Source organism: Chiloscyllium plagiosum, chromosome 29, assembly GCF_004010195.1.
Source record: "Chiloscyllium plagiosum isolate BGI_BamShark_2017 chromosome 29, ASM401019v2, whole genome shotgun sequence".
NCBI classification, from domain to species: Eukaryota; Metazoa; Chordata; class Chondrichthyes; order Orectolobiformes; family Hemiscylliidae; genus Chiloscyllium; species Chiloscyllium plagiosum.
Genome location: NC_057738.1, coordinates 41,366,675 through 41,379,420, shown reverse-complemented (window position 1 = coordinate 41,379,420; position 12,746 = coordinate 41,366,675). Strand labels below are relative to the sequence as shown.

The 12,746-nt window shown below is 41.8% G+C and overlaps 1 long non-coding RNA gene across 1 annotated transcript; it reads right to left on the bottom strand.

Moving 5' to 3' along the window:
* Nucleotides 1-4,500: 4,500 nt before the first annotated feature.
* LOC122564561 lies at nucleotides 4,501-11,063 on the bottom strand. The gene is made up of 3 exons (XR_006315941.1): nucleotides 10,907-11,063; nucleotides 9,667-9,718; nucleotides 4,501-4,703 (listed from the first exon to the last, which is right to left on the bottom strand). It is a non-coding gene; the product is annotated as an uncharacterized LOC122564561 (long non-coding RNA).
* Between the last annotated feature and the right edge of the window lie 1,683 nt (nucleotides 11,064-12,746).

Sequence of the window (12,746 nt, the reverse complement as noted above, 5' to 3'; positions counted from 1 at the left end):
CTGAGCAGCAACCTTCAGGGTACAATGGACCTGCACTCCCAGATCTCTCTGCCCATCAACTTTTCCCAAGGCTCTTCCATTTATTGTATAATTCGCTCTAGAATTAGACTTGCCTAAGTGCATCACCTCACATTTGTCTGGATTGAAAGCCATCTGCCACTTTTCCGCACAGCTCTCCAGTCTATCTATATCCTCCTGTATTCTCTGACAGTCCCTTATGCTTTCTGCTACTCCACCAATCTTCGTGTCATCTGCAAACTTGCGAACATACCAACAGTGCCCTGTTCTAGATCATTTATGTGTTTCACAAACAACAGTAGCCCCTTCACTGACCCCTGTGGAACACCACTGGTCACCTTTCTCCATTTCGAGAAATTACCTTCAACTACTATTGTCTCCTGCTGCTCAACGAGATCTTTATCCACCTAACTAGAACACCCTGCACACCATGTGACTTCACGTTCTCCATTAGTCTATAATGGGGAACCTTATCAAGCGCCTTACTAAAGTCCATGTATATGACATCAACAGCCCTTCCTTCACCTAACAACTTGGTCACTTCCTCGAAGAACTCTAGTAAGGCACGATCTCCCCCGCACAAAACCATGTTGCCTATCACAGATATTTATATTTAGAAAAGAATGAGTTTATCTCTCAGTACCCTTTCCAGCAACTTCCTCACCACTGACATCAGGCTCACTGGTCTGTAGTTACCCAGAATATCCCTACTACCCTCCTTGTACAGGGGGACAACATGAGCAACCCTCTGGCACCTCACTTGTATTTAAGGATGCCACAAAGATATCTGTCAGGGTCCCAGCTATTTCCTCTCTCACCTCCCACAGCAACCTGGGATAGATCCCATCCGGTCTTGGGGAATTGTCCACCTTAATAACCTCTAGCATACCCAACACATCTTCCCTACTTACGTCAGCATGATCTAGACTAATCAAACGTCTATCTCTAATCTCAAGATTCATCATGTTCCTCTCCTCAGTGAACACTGATGCAAAGTAATCATTCAGAATCTCACTCATTCCCTCAGGTTCAGCACTAAGCCTTCCTTCATTATCTTTTAGTGGGCCAATCCTTTCTCTTGTTACCCACTTGCTTCTTACATAAGAATAAAATACTTTGGGATTTTCCTTTAATTCTGCTTGTTAAAGCTATTTCATGACCCCTTTTAGCCCGCTTGATTCCTTGTTTCAGACTTGTCCTACTCTTCCAATATTCCTCCAGGGCCCATTCTGTTCTTAGCTGCCTAGGCCTTATGTATGCTTGCCTTTTCCTCTTTTTATCTTCAAACACTAGTGCCAAGTGGATGATTCATCTTGGCCTCCTCCTGAGGTCCCCAGCTTCTCACAGATGTCAATCCTCAGACTCACTCCACATGATGTCAAGAAACAGCTGAGCGCTTTCAATACAACCAGTCTCCAGTCCTGGCATTTTATTTGAAGACTTGTGCTCCAGAATTAACCCGCGTCCCTAGTTGTTCCAGAGCACTGATGTTCACCCAACAAAGTAGGAAAACTGTCCAGGAAAACTCTCTGTCCATGAAAAGCAGGGCAAATCCAACCCAGATCATAACAGAAAAAAAGCAAAGTACTGGAGAAACCAAAATGGGTCTGCCAGTATCTGTGGAGAAAAACAGAGTTAATGATAATAATTAAAGTCCAGTGACCCTCCATCAGTGTCTAATAACAGACCCATCAGCTTGCTTTCCATCATCAGCAAAGTCATCAATAATGATATCGAACAAGTTAGATTTTTTTTAGATTACTTAGTGTAGAAACAGGCCCTTCAGTCCAACAAGTCCACACCGACCCGCCGAAGCGCAACTCACCCAGACCCATTCCCCTACATTTACCCCTTCACCTAAGACTACGGGCAATTTAGCATGGCCAATTCACCTAACCTGCACATTTTTGGACTGTGGGAGGAAACCGGAGCACCTGGAGGAAACCCACGCAGATACTGGGAGAATGTGCAAACTCCACACAGACAGTTGCCTGAGGCAGGAACTGAACCCGGGTCTCTGGCACATGTCTCTGGAGGACGTTTCAGAAGATCAGACAGACTATGCATAGAGCAGACTTTCCCTACGTAGTCTCACTGACCACCTGTCACAATGAAGAGAGGATACATCACTTTTAAACATCACACCTTTTCACCTACTGTTTGATCACCCATAGAAGAGAGAAACAGAAAGTGTGAAAATAAATGTCAGTTTCTGCATTAGAAAAAGCAGGAGCTGGTAGCCTCGTGGTATTATCGCTGGCCTGTTAATTCAGAGACCCAGGTAATGCTCTGGGGGCCCAGGTTCAAATCCTGCCATGGTAGATGGTGGAATTTGCATTCAAATTTTAAAATACTGGAATTAAGAGCCTAATGATAACCATGAATCCATTGCCAATTATTGGGAAAAGCCCATTTGGTTAACTAATGCTGTTTAGTGAAGGAAACTGCCATTCCACACATAACTCCAGACCTACAAGGATATGATTGGACTTTTAACTGCCCTCTGGGTAATTAGGGACAGATAATAAATTTTGGCCTAGCCAACAACACTCTCATTCCATGAATGAATGCAAAAAAGAGGCATTCATTAGTTTAAATATTCCACTGAAAGAAAGACATGCATTTACATAACAGTGTTCATGATAACGGCATTTCTTTTTTACACAGACAATTTAAATACTTTTTAAATGTAGCTACTGTTGTAATATAGGAATTATATTAATTAGTGCTCAGCAAATTCCCACAAATAACAATGTGATAATGACCAAATAATCTGTAAAATGAGGTATAAATATTAATCAAGACTCAGGGATAACTTCTTAACTCTTCAACACCGTGCCTTGGGAGCTATTGCAATTGAATGAGCAGTCAAATAGAGCCTTGGTTTAATTTCTCACCTGAAAGAGATCCTCTCTGATAGAGCAGCACTCCCTCAGTCTGCCTCTGCACATTTGGCAGCCTGGAGCTTTGCACTTATGCCCTCGAATTGGAGTTGGATCCATAGCTTTGCAATTTAGAGACAGACTTGTTTCTGACAAACCATGCTGATTCTTAAAATTTCCGTTCATAAACTGACAGGCCTGGCATCTGTTTTCAGCACCCTGGATTATGATACAAGAAGGTAAGGACGAGGAGCAGGAGGAGGCCCTTAATCCTACTCTATCGTTTAGTACGATCATGGCTGATCTCATTTTGGCCTCAACTGCACTTTACTGCCCGCTCTCTACACCCCTCAACCCAGTACAAATTCAAAATCTCTCTCCTCCTTCAATTTACTCAGTGTCCCAGCATCCACCGCAGGCTGGTGTAGTAAATGCCACAGATATAGGGTTGCCCATAATCATGAGGGTAATTTGAACCTCAGGTGGTAAGTAGAGGTAAATTTAGTTTGGATCCCTGTTTTATGCCTCACCCAATGTATTGCCCAATCACAGATGTTATTCCCTCTGGAACGTTAAGATTATCTCCTTGTTTTTTTTTAAGTCTTCTCATCCCTATGCTGGATATCCTAAGTTTCTCTTTTCCAACTTGCAACTCTGCTTTTAAATAATTTTCCTTAAAATAAAGAGCTTGTAATTTCTTGTAGAAAAGAAAGATGGCTTGATTTGGTTTGCCTTTTTGAGATTTACACTGAGCATCTATGATGGAGGACCATGTGACAAGAGTTGAACTTTTATAAGGTTTTGTTAGAAAATAAAAATTGTAAGATAAACATATCCATAAATGTGTTTACAGTAAAATTCACACAGTATAATGGCCACTGTACAAAATTTTGCTATTACACAAATACATAATCAGTTTCATTGGTCTGCTGGGATCATGTCAAGAGGAGGAGGAGATTTTCAGCCCTTTCCAAAAAGTTGTTCTCTTTAAAGGATAACTCTCTGGTGAGAATAATGGGTTAATAACACAATTGAAACTAAATGAAATAAGAGCCAACATAAATTCATAATAAGTTCAAGGGCAGCATGGTGGCTCAGTAGTCAGCCCTAGTGCCTCACAGCACCAGGGTCCCAGGTTCAATTCCATCTGCAGGCAACTGTCTGTGTGGGGTTTGCACATTTTCCCCGTGTCTGTGTGGATTTCTTCTGGGTGCTCTGGTTTCCTCCTGCAGTCCAAAGCTGTGCAGGTTAGGTGGATTGGCCATGCTACATTGCCCATGGTGTTCAGAGTTATGCAGGCTAGCTGGGTTAGCCATGGGAAAAATAGAGTAGGGGGATGGGTCTGGGTAGAATGCTCTTCGGAAGGTTGCTGTTGACAAGTTGGGCTGAGTGGCCTGTTTCCACACTGTTGGGATTCTATGAGCAGAATATAAATTTTCAATAAATACACATAAGTTGAGCTATGCACACATATATGTAAGAAATTCATGTACAACACTGCAAATATCAGCATAAAAATGTTTATAACAAATTCATGGTCATAGATAACTGTGTCAGCAGGGAGAGAATGACACTCGCTGTTCATTTCACTTACACTTACTCCTAGATTGGAATGGAACCATCCAGTGGCATCACCAAATCTAATTAGTTTAAAAGTGCAGCAGTCTGGTCCTCATGTACAGGTCTTCTTCATCTTCAGCTTCCAGTGGCCCATCACAGCAGTCTCGTCCAGAATTGGCAGGCCCAGCGTGTCAGTCTTTGGCTTTCGGCCCATATTCTATGTCATGGCACGGTGGTCTCATCCTGAAATGGCAGAATGAACCATGATGATCTTTGTCTCAATTTCACTTTTATTTTATTCTTTTGTATAACTTCTGTTATTGATGGGGCTTATAGAATGTAACTTTCACATAAAAGTACATGTTACAATAACTTTCTATTCTTGTCTCTATTTTGTTTTCTGTGGGCACTTCCATTGGGGCGTACTGCGGTTAGAGATGTAAAACAGAACAATGTTGTATAAGGTAATGACTCTGAAAGGGTTAATGGTCATGTTATTTTGACTTCACCCATTCTATTGATGCCTTGCACAGTCTGGCATGGAGACAAGGACTTTGATTCTAGTTTCAGACGGAGCAGATGTATCCAGATCAACTCCCTAAAGTTATTGTCGTTATTCCTGACTAAAACTGGTTGTATTTGTTGCTATCATGCAATTTCAAAAAGTCATCTTGTTATCAAAGAATCGTAACCTCTGCTATAGATGCTCCAAGGTGGTGTCTTGTCTATCATTAATCTCTAGATACATACAAGCCAAGAATGAGTGATAGGAGCAAATAACCTTAAACAACCCCTCCCCGGTACAACATACTAGAAGTGGTTATAAATACCACAAGATGCCTGGGGTGGTTAACTGGGAAATAACTACACATGACACCCCCTACCATAGACATGTGATATTGTGAGCAGTAATATTGTGAGCAATGATATGGCCTCGAACCTCCAGTCAGTAGCAAGGCTGATGAATGTTAGCCACCCTTGATGGGCTTAGCAATATTACAATATCTCTTATTTCTTCGTCCAGTGCTAGCTAAAGGAGAAATGGACAGCACAGCGTCTCCCAGGTAAGTGTAGAACATCCTAGCAGAGTCAGGTGAAGGTGAGGAAATGCCCTCATTTTCATGGTTTGGGTAAATTTGTTATGATCTATCCTTTTCAATGGCTAGATGAGTTAATTAACAAATGAAAGGATGAGTTTTAATTAATAAATGAACGGATGAGTGGAAGATTATGTAAATAGACAGGGGAGTGGGTGAGTAGGTAATCTGCTCGGGGAAGGGGGTGGTATTTGTGTTGGTGCAGGTGGTTGGTTGGGTTGGTTGGGGGCAGCCGTGTCTGGTGAGGACGGCAGTCAAATCTGGTCAAGAGTATTTGGATCTGAACCGAGGATAGTTCCGTCAAGTCATGAGAAGCTGACTGTAACTGGGCTGTGGGGGAAATGGTCAGATCTGGTCAGGGAGTTATTCTGGACAAATCGGAGTGTATTGGGTGGTCAGGATGATGAGTTTGGGCATTGGTTGTCCATAAGGAAACATTAACCTGTCTCTCTGTTCGCAGATGATGCTAGGCCTGCTGAGTTTCTCCACCATTTTCTGCATCTGTTTTAAACAGTTGTAGTCATCTCAACTTGAAGCAGAATTATGATAATCTTGGGCATCTAAATTTCTGAAGCCGCAATCCACATAGCCTGACAATTTAACTGATATGATTCTTTGGTTAAGTCGATACGCGCGATGAAAAGTTCCTGGTGTTCTTCTCAACAGTTTTCTTGGGTATAGCTGGAAACAAAGATTGTATTAGAGATTTCTCACTCAAGTCAAAAGCTACATCATAGCTGTGGGAGGATGTTTTACAGCCACAATAATTGGCGATTGAGGAAAGTGAGTATCGGGAACTTTCCCTGCCACTGACAAGAGAGAAACACAAGATCAAACATCTCCAAACAACAGCAGTGAGTGTTTGATAGCAAAGACCCTGTCAAGTTAATAGGAGTCTAAATGCACAGAGCAGTTTCATCACTGCACTTCCACATTACAGTGAGCTCTGAACTATTTATCAGCAATACATAAGAGAGCATGAGAGAAATTCTATCAACAATGTCTTCCTTACATTCTCCAAACTAAATGGGAGGAGCATTGAACACACCCTGGTGCCTTCCTTGAAGCAGTTCCACAAGCAAGCAAGCAAAAGTAAACTTTGATGTGCAAAATACTGTCTGGATGGTATAAAGCCAACTCCTAGCCCCAATCAGTCCTTATCTCTGAAGCTCTCAAAGAACCTAATATTCCAGGGAAAACACAAGAAACCCTTCAAAGATATAGAAATTCCTTGAAGAAAGACAGCCTCGTTGTTTCTGACTGAGAGCAGCTTGCTACCAGTTGTTCAGAATGACAACCAATTGTCCATTAAGCTGCATCACATTTAGGGTCACAGGCCTTTACAAAGAAGCAGAACAATGCAAGGTGAAGAAAGCAGCTGAAGCAAATCCGGTACTCTGGATCCCAATACCTCATGGGATACCTTTCCCATGCTCCCCAGGCTTGAGAATTGGCTGGTTCAGTCACATGAAACCCCTCAGCATGTTCTCATGACCTTTGAGTAGATATCACCCTGAGATCAAAGCAAGGTCAATGTTGAAGGCATATCTTGCTGTTCAAAAGACAATTACACTTTTCTGCCATGTGTTGTGATTACCTCATGGGAAAGCGCACCATCTTTCACCCACATCATTCATTATTGAGTATTGAGTTTCTCCGCAAGGTACCAGTCTAACAAAGTTTCTGCAAGAACAGGCAAAATTGAACAGCGACTGCTTGATCTTTACATTCAGCTGTGTACATGCAGATACTGGGAGCTGTTGTCAATTGACCTCTTTGTAAATACTGACTGTCCATCTCATTGTTATGTCTACAGAAAAATCTGGTTCAATATCTAATTGCGGAAGCTGCTACTCTTTTTTAACGAATCCAATTTCTTGTATTTTAGATAGATAATGGATATTTGCCATGTCCACAGCGCAAGCACATAAATGATAGATAGCAGTACATTGGCAAGTAGATCAACACTTGTGCAGACGTATCTTCAAACAGGACGCTGCTGTAAACATTCTGTGATTTTAATTCTCCCAAATGGAAAAGGGATTCAGTAGGTATGGCTGTGTCACTCTGCCTTTGGGTTTACATGACTTTACTATGTTTATAATAGTAAGTGACTAAGCTGATGACCTGGGCTTACTCTCTGGCTCCAGAGGCTCGCGCCCCAATTCTGAGGAAGGGTCACTCGACCCGAAATGTTAACTCTGATTTCTCTCCACAGATGCTGCCAGACGTGCTGAGCTTTTCCAGCAATTCTGTTTTTGTTGCCCCAGAGGTTGCTTTGGAGGTTTCCAATTTTGGGGTGAATTACAGGTTGCAAAAGCCACTTACTGCCAAGCAAATAAAACCCGTTAACATCAGAAGTAATAACTGAGAAAAATGGAAATATTTGTGATGGCAGGAACTGAGTTAGCATTTCATGTCAATGAAATCCCCTTATATAGCCAACAACTCTTTTTAGGTCTGTTTAGAAGCCTGGAGATCAATAGATTAACCCTCAAAAACTGCAGATTTTAAAAAATTTTCATTTGTATTATGTCGCGATCATTAGCAAGGACATCATTTATTGTCAATCCCTAATCACTCTTCAGAAAATGACAGTGAGCTGCCTTCTTGAACTGCTTCACTCTTTGTGAATGTGTATGTTCATCCACAATACACTTAGGAAGGGAATTCCAGGATATTTCCAAGTCAGGATAGTGAGTCACATTGACAGGACCTTGCAGGTGGTTATGTTCCATGTATCTGTTACCCTTGTCCTTTGAGATGGTAGAGCTCATGGAATTGGAAAGTGCTGTTAAATAATGGCTAAGCGATGGCTCACTAGTTGAATATCTTTTGCTTATGTTGAGTCACTTTCACTGTATCCCACCCCAATCTCCGAATGGAACTGAGGTTGATGGTGTCCAGAACAAAAACCAAGAGAATGCTAATTATGGTAAGGGATGGATAGAGATGTAAAATAGGCATAAACTAAGGTGTAGGAAGGAGAGCAAAGTCAAGAAGACACAACCGGCTGGAGGGGGCAATGGGGCAGGTATAAGAACAATGGAGCACAGGTCATACCCTGAAGTTGTGGAACTCAGTACTGAGTCCTTGAGGCTAAAAGGACCTCAGTGGAAAATGGAGCGTTGTGTTGGGATAGGTGGAGGTATACTTTTATCCCAAAATTATTTGTACAGAAGGAAAATTCCTGTACTGGAGAAATAATGATGACCGGATAATGGGGCTCCAATCATCCTTGACTTGTCTAATGTTCTTGTGACATCCACACCGTCAGGTCAGTCGGCATGTTACAGCTGCAGAGCGTGTTGCTGAGGAACAGCACAACAAGTTGAATAGGAATAATTTGTTATTGATGAATCGCAGAAACCAAAGAAGATCAATTTTAGTAATTAACTGCAAGATAATCACTGGCATTCTTTTAAAGCAGTGAGGCCATCACAAGTCATTAAACACCTTTCAGGATATCATCTGGATTGGCACCTGCCATCACCCAAACAAGGGCTGCATACAGATGGCCCTTTTCAGCATGGTCTTCTATATTCTTACAGCCATACATAATTCAAGCAGATTACAGAAAACTGTCAAAGGACTGGAAGGGTGTGTGCTGAAGCTTACTGCAAGTTGCAGTTGCTGGTTTTGCCTCTTCAGGGAAATGCTACACACACAACACAGAGTAAGGAAAATCAAAGTGAGATTGCGCATTCATCTGCTTGTGTTGCAGCTCCAGATGTCAATCTGACTCAAGCACTGCGGATGGTGCAAGAGTCTTCCTCCTTCAAACATTAATTCTTGGACGGAGGAAGTGCTGAGCTGCTGGAATCGGTCAGCCCAGCCTCAGCTGATCAGAGAGGATTTGGGAAAAAGTGGAGATGGGTTCCTGCCTCTGTTTGAAGCATTCTGTAGACTTGCCAGTCAATGTTCACAACCAGCAATGTGGGCTCAAATGAGTCAAAGGTTGTCAGGGCTGGTCAGGGATGTGGAGTCAAGGCTACAATCAAATCACATCATAGCTCATTGAATGGCAGAACAGGTTCGACGGGCTGAATGGCCTACTCCTGCTCCTATTTTGTATGTTTGTAAAATAAAACCCTTATGGAAAATCTTACCTTTTCTTTCAGTTTCCACTCAAGTTCATTTACGTCATGCACACTGGAAAACCTGCCATAAAGCAGTGCAAGGACTAGTTAATAATGCGATTTTTTAAAAAGTAAATTTACTTTGCTTTCAAAATAATCCATGTTACTTTTGAAAGTGGTAATTTGCTGCAGTTATTAAAGAGTCATAGAGATGTGCAGCATGGTAACAGACCCTTTAGTCTAACTCGTCCATGTTAACCAGATATCCTAAATTAATCTAATCCCATTTCCTATCATTTGGCTCATATCCCTCAAGGTGCTATGCAACTGCAACCCCAGGTATCTTTGTTCAGCAACACTCACCCAGGACTTTACCATTAACTGGATAAGTCCTGCCCTCATTTGCCTTTCCAAATACAAAGCCTCAAATTTATAGAAATTAAACTCCATCTGCCACTCCTCAGGCCATTTGCCCATCTTATCAAGATCATGTTTTACTCTGAGATAACATTCTTCACTGTCCGCTACACTACCAATTTTGGTATTATCTGCAAACTTACTGACCATTCCTTCTATATTCACATTCAAATCATTTATATAAATGATGAAAACAATGCACCCAGGTCCATTCCTTGTGACACACAACTGGTTACAGGCCTCCAGTCCAAAAAGCAATCCTCTACCACTACTCTCTGTCTCTTACCTTCAAGCCAATTTTGTATCCATTTGGCCAGCTCCCCCATGAATCCCATGTGATCTAGCCTTACTAACAAGTCTACCACCCGGTACCTTGTCAAATGCTTTGTGAAATCCATATAGACTTCATCAATCTTATTTGTCACATCTTTAAAAAAACTCAATCAAGTCAGTAAGACTCGATTTCCAATGTACAAAGTTGTGTTGACTATCCCTAATTAGTCCTCACCTTTCCAAATGTATGTACTTGCTGTCCCTCAGAATCTCTTCCAACAACTTACCCACCACTTACTTCAGGCTCACTGGTTTATAGTTTCTCGACTTTTCCTTACCATCTTTCTTAAACAATGGCACCATATTAACCAATGTCTGGTCTTCCAACACCTCATCTGAGGCTATTGATGATACAAATTTCTCAGCAAGGGACCCAGCAATCTCATCCTTAGCTTCCGTAAAGTTCTGGGAAGTATCTGATCAGGTCCCGGGAGTTATCTATCTTTGTGCGTTTTAAGACATTAATGCATTTTATCAAACATTTATCATGAGAAAATAATTCCAGTTTTTAATCCCTCACCTGGCAGGATCACAAGTTTAAGTAAAAAGAAAAGCCACAGAATACTGGAGAAACTCAGCAGGTCTGACAGCATCTCTGGAGAGAGAAATAGAGTTAATATGTCAAGTCTGGTATGACCCTTCTTTAGAATGGATAGGTGATAGTTTTATACTTTTGACATAGGTTCTTTGTATGTTTATACTTTTGAAACGTTAACTCTGTTTCTCTCTCTCCACATACCTGCTGAGTTTCTCCAGCATTTTCTACATTTGTTTCAGATTTCCAGGATCCTCAGTATTTTGCTTTTATCCAAGCTTAAATGAGTTTAGGAATGGTATAGAGCCACTTGACAGTTACGCAGATGTAGGTTTCTCAGAAAATTGGTGTTCAGAAAATATTCTCAAATGGTTTTAAAATCTGCTTATCTGTCCTTGTCTCAATGAGTAACTAATTGTTTGGCATCAGGTTTCTGGGAGGGAGGACTTTGTTAGATCCAGTGAAGGAGGTGGATTGTGTTGGGTCAGGATTGGAATTCAGCATGGGGGGAAGGTCAGTAATGAGTTAGGTAATCTGCTTAATTATTACTCAGGAGCTACAATAGATTGTTAGTCCTCTAACTTTGACTGGGTAACTATTAATATAAGTAAAATTCTCTGACTTTGATGGACTTTTTTAAAGGGCTCCAGAGAGAAGGAAATTCAATTGGAATCTTCAACTACATCTCTAATGGAATCAATTTTGTCAGAGACCTAGCATGATCCCAGTGTGCAACTCTAATCTGTGTCGTTCCACTGATTACCTGACCAAGGGAATGTTTTGGACTGGCTGCACTTTTTCAGGTGGTTACCCTGGAAAAATCTCCAGAGTAATAAAGTGAAAGCTCTGAGGTCATTCCACAGAGGGCTAGTAAACTCAGTGTACAATGCAGGAGAAAGTGAGGACTGCAGATGCTGAAGAGTCAGCGTTGAGAGTGTGGTGCTGGAAAAGCACAGCAGGTCAGGCAGCATCTGAGGAGTTCCAGCACCACACTTTCAACTCATGCTGGAATGTTTCTAACTTTGTGGCTGTATGATACTGCTTAGACAGCAGTAACACTGTAAATTAATTATTTTTATAACTGCGCATTATTACAACGTGATTGTCAGCACAAACGAAAGGCCTGGCAGTGTTTAACTCTGGTACGGATAGAGTCATACAGCAGGAACAGGCCCTTCAGTCCAACCTGTCCATGCCCACCAGGTTCCCTAAACTGAACTAGTCCCATTTGCCTCTGTTTGGCCCACATCATTGTAAACCCCCTTATTGATGTATCTGCCAAAATGTATTTTAAATGCTGCAATCGTACCAGACTCCACCATTTTGTCTGGCAGCTTGTTCCATACACACACCATCTTCTGTGTGAAAATTGTTGCCCCTGAGGTCCCTTTTAAATTTTGCCCCAATCACCTTAAGTCTACCATCTAGTTTTGGACTCCCTGACCCTGGGAAAAAGACCTTGACTATTCATCTTATGTATGCCCCACATGATTTTATAAGCCTCTACAAAGTCATCCCACAGCCTCCTACACTACAGAGAAAAAAGTCCCAGCCTGTCCAGCCTGTCCGGACTGTCCTGCCTCTCCAAAACATCTGGTCCAGGTAACATTCTTGTGAAATAAATCCACAGATGCTAGTATCCCAACACCAAGTTAGCCCTTTATTTACACATCAACAGTCCAAAACTTTAGTACTGCCTCAGTCCAAGTCAGCTGTCACAGCGCCTGTATCTCTGACACACACCCCCTGCCCTTTTAATCTCTCAGACAGGGTTCCCCGATTGAATCAGAGTAACGGCCTGACCTGCTCATTGCCCAACCTGCCA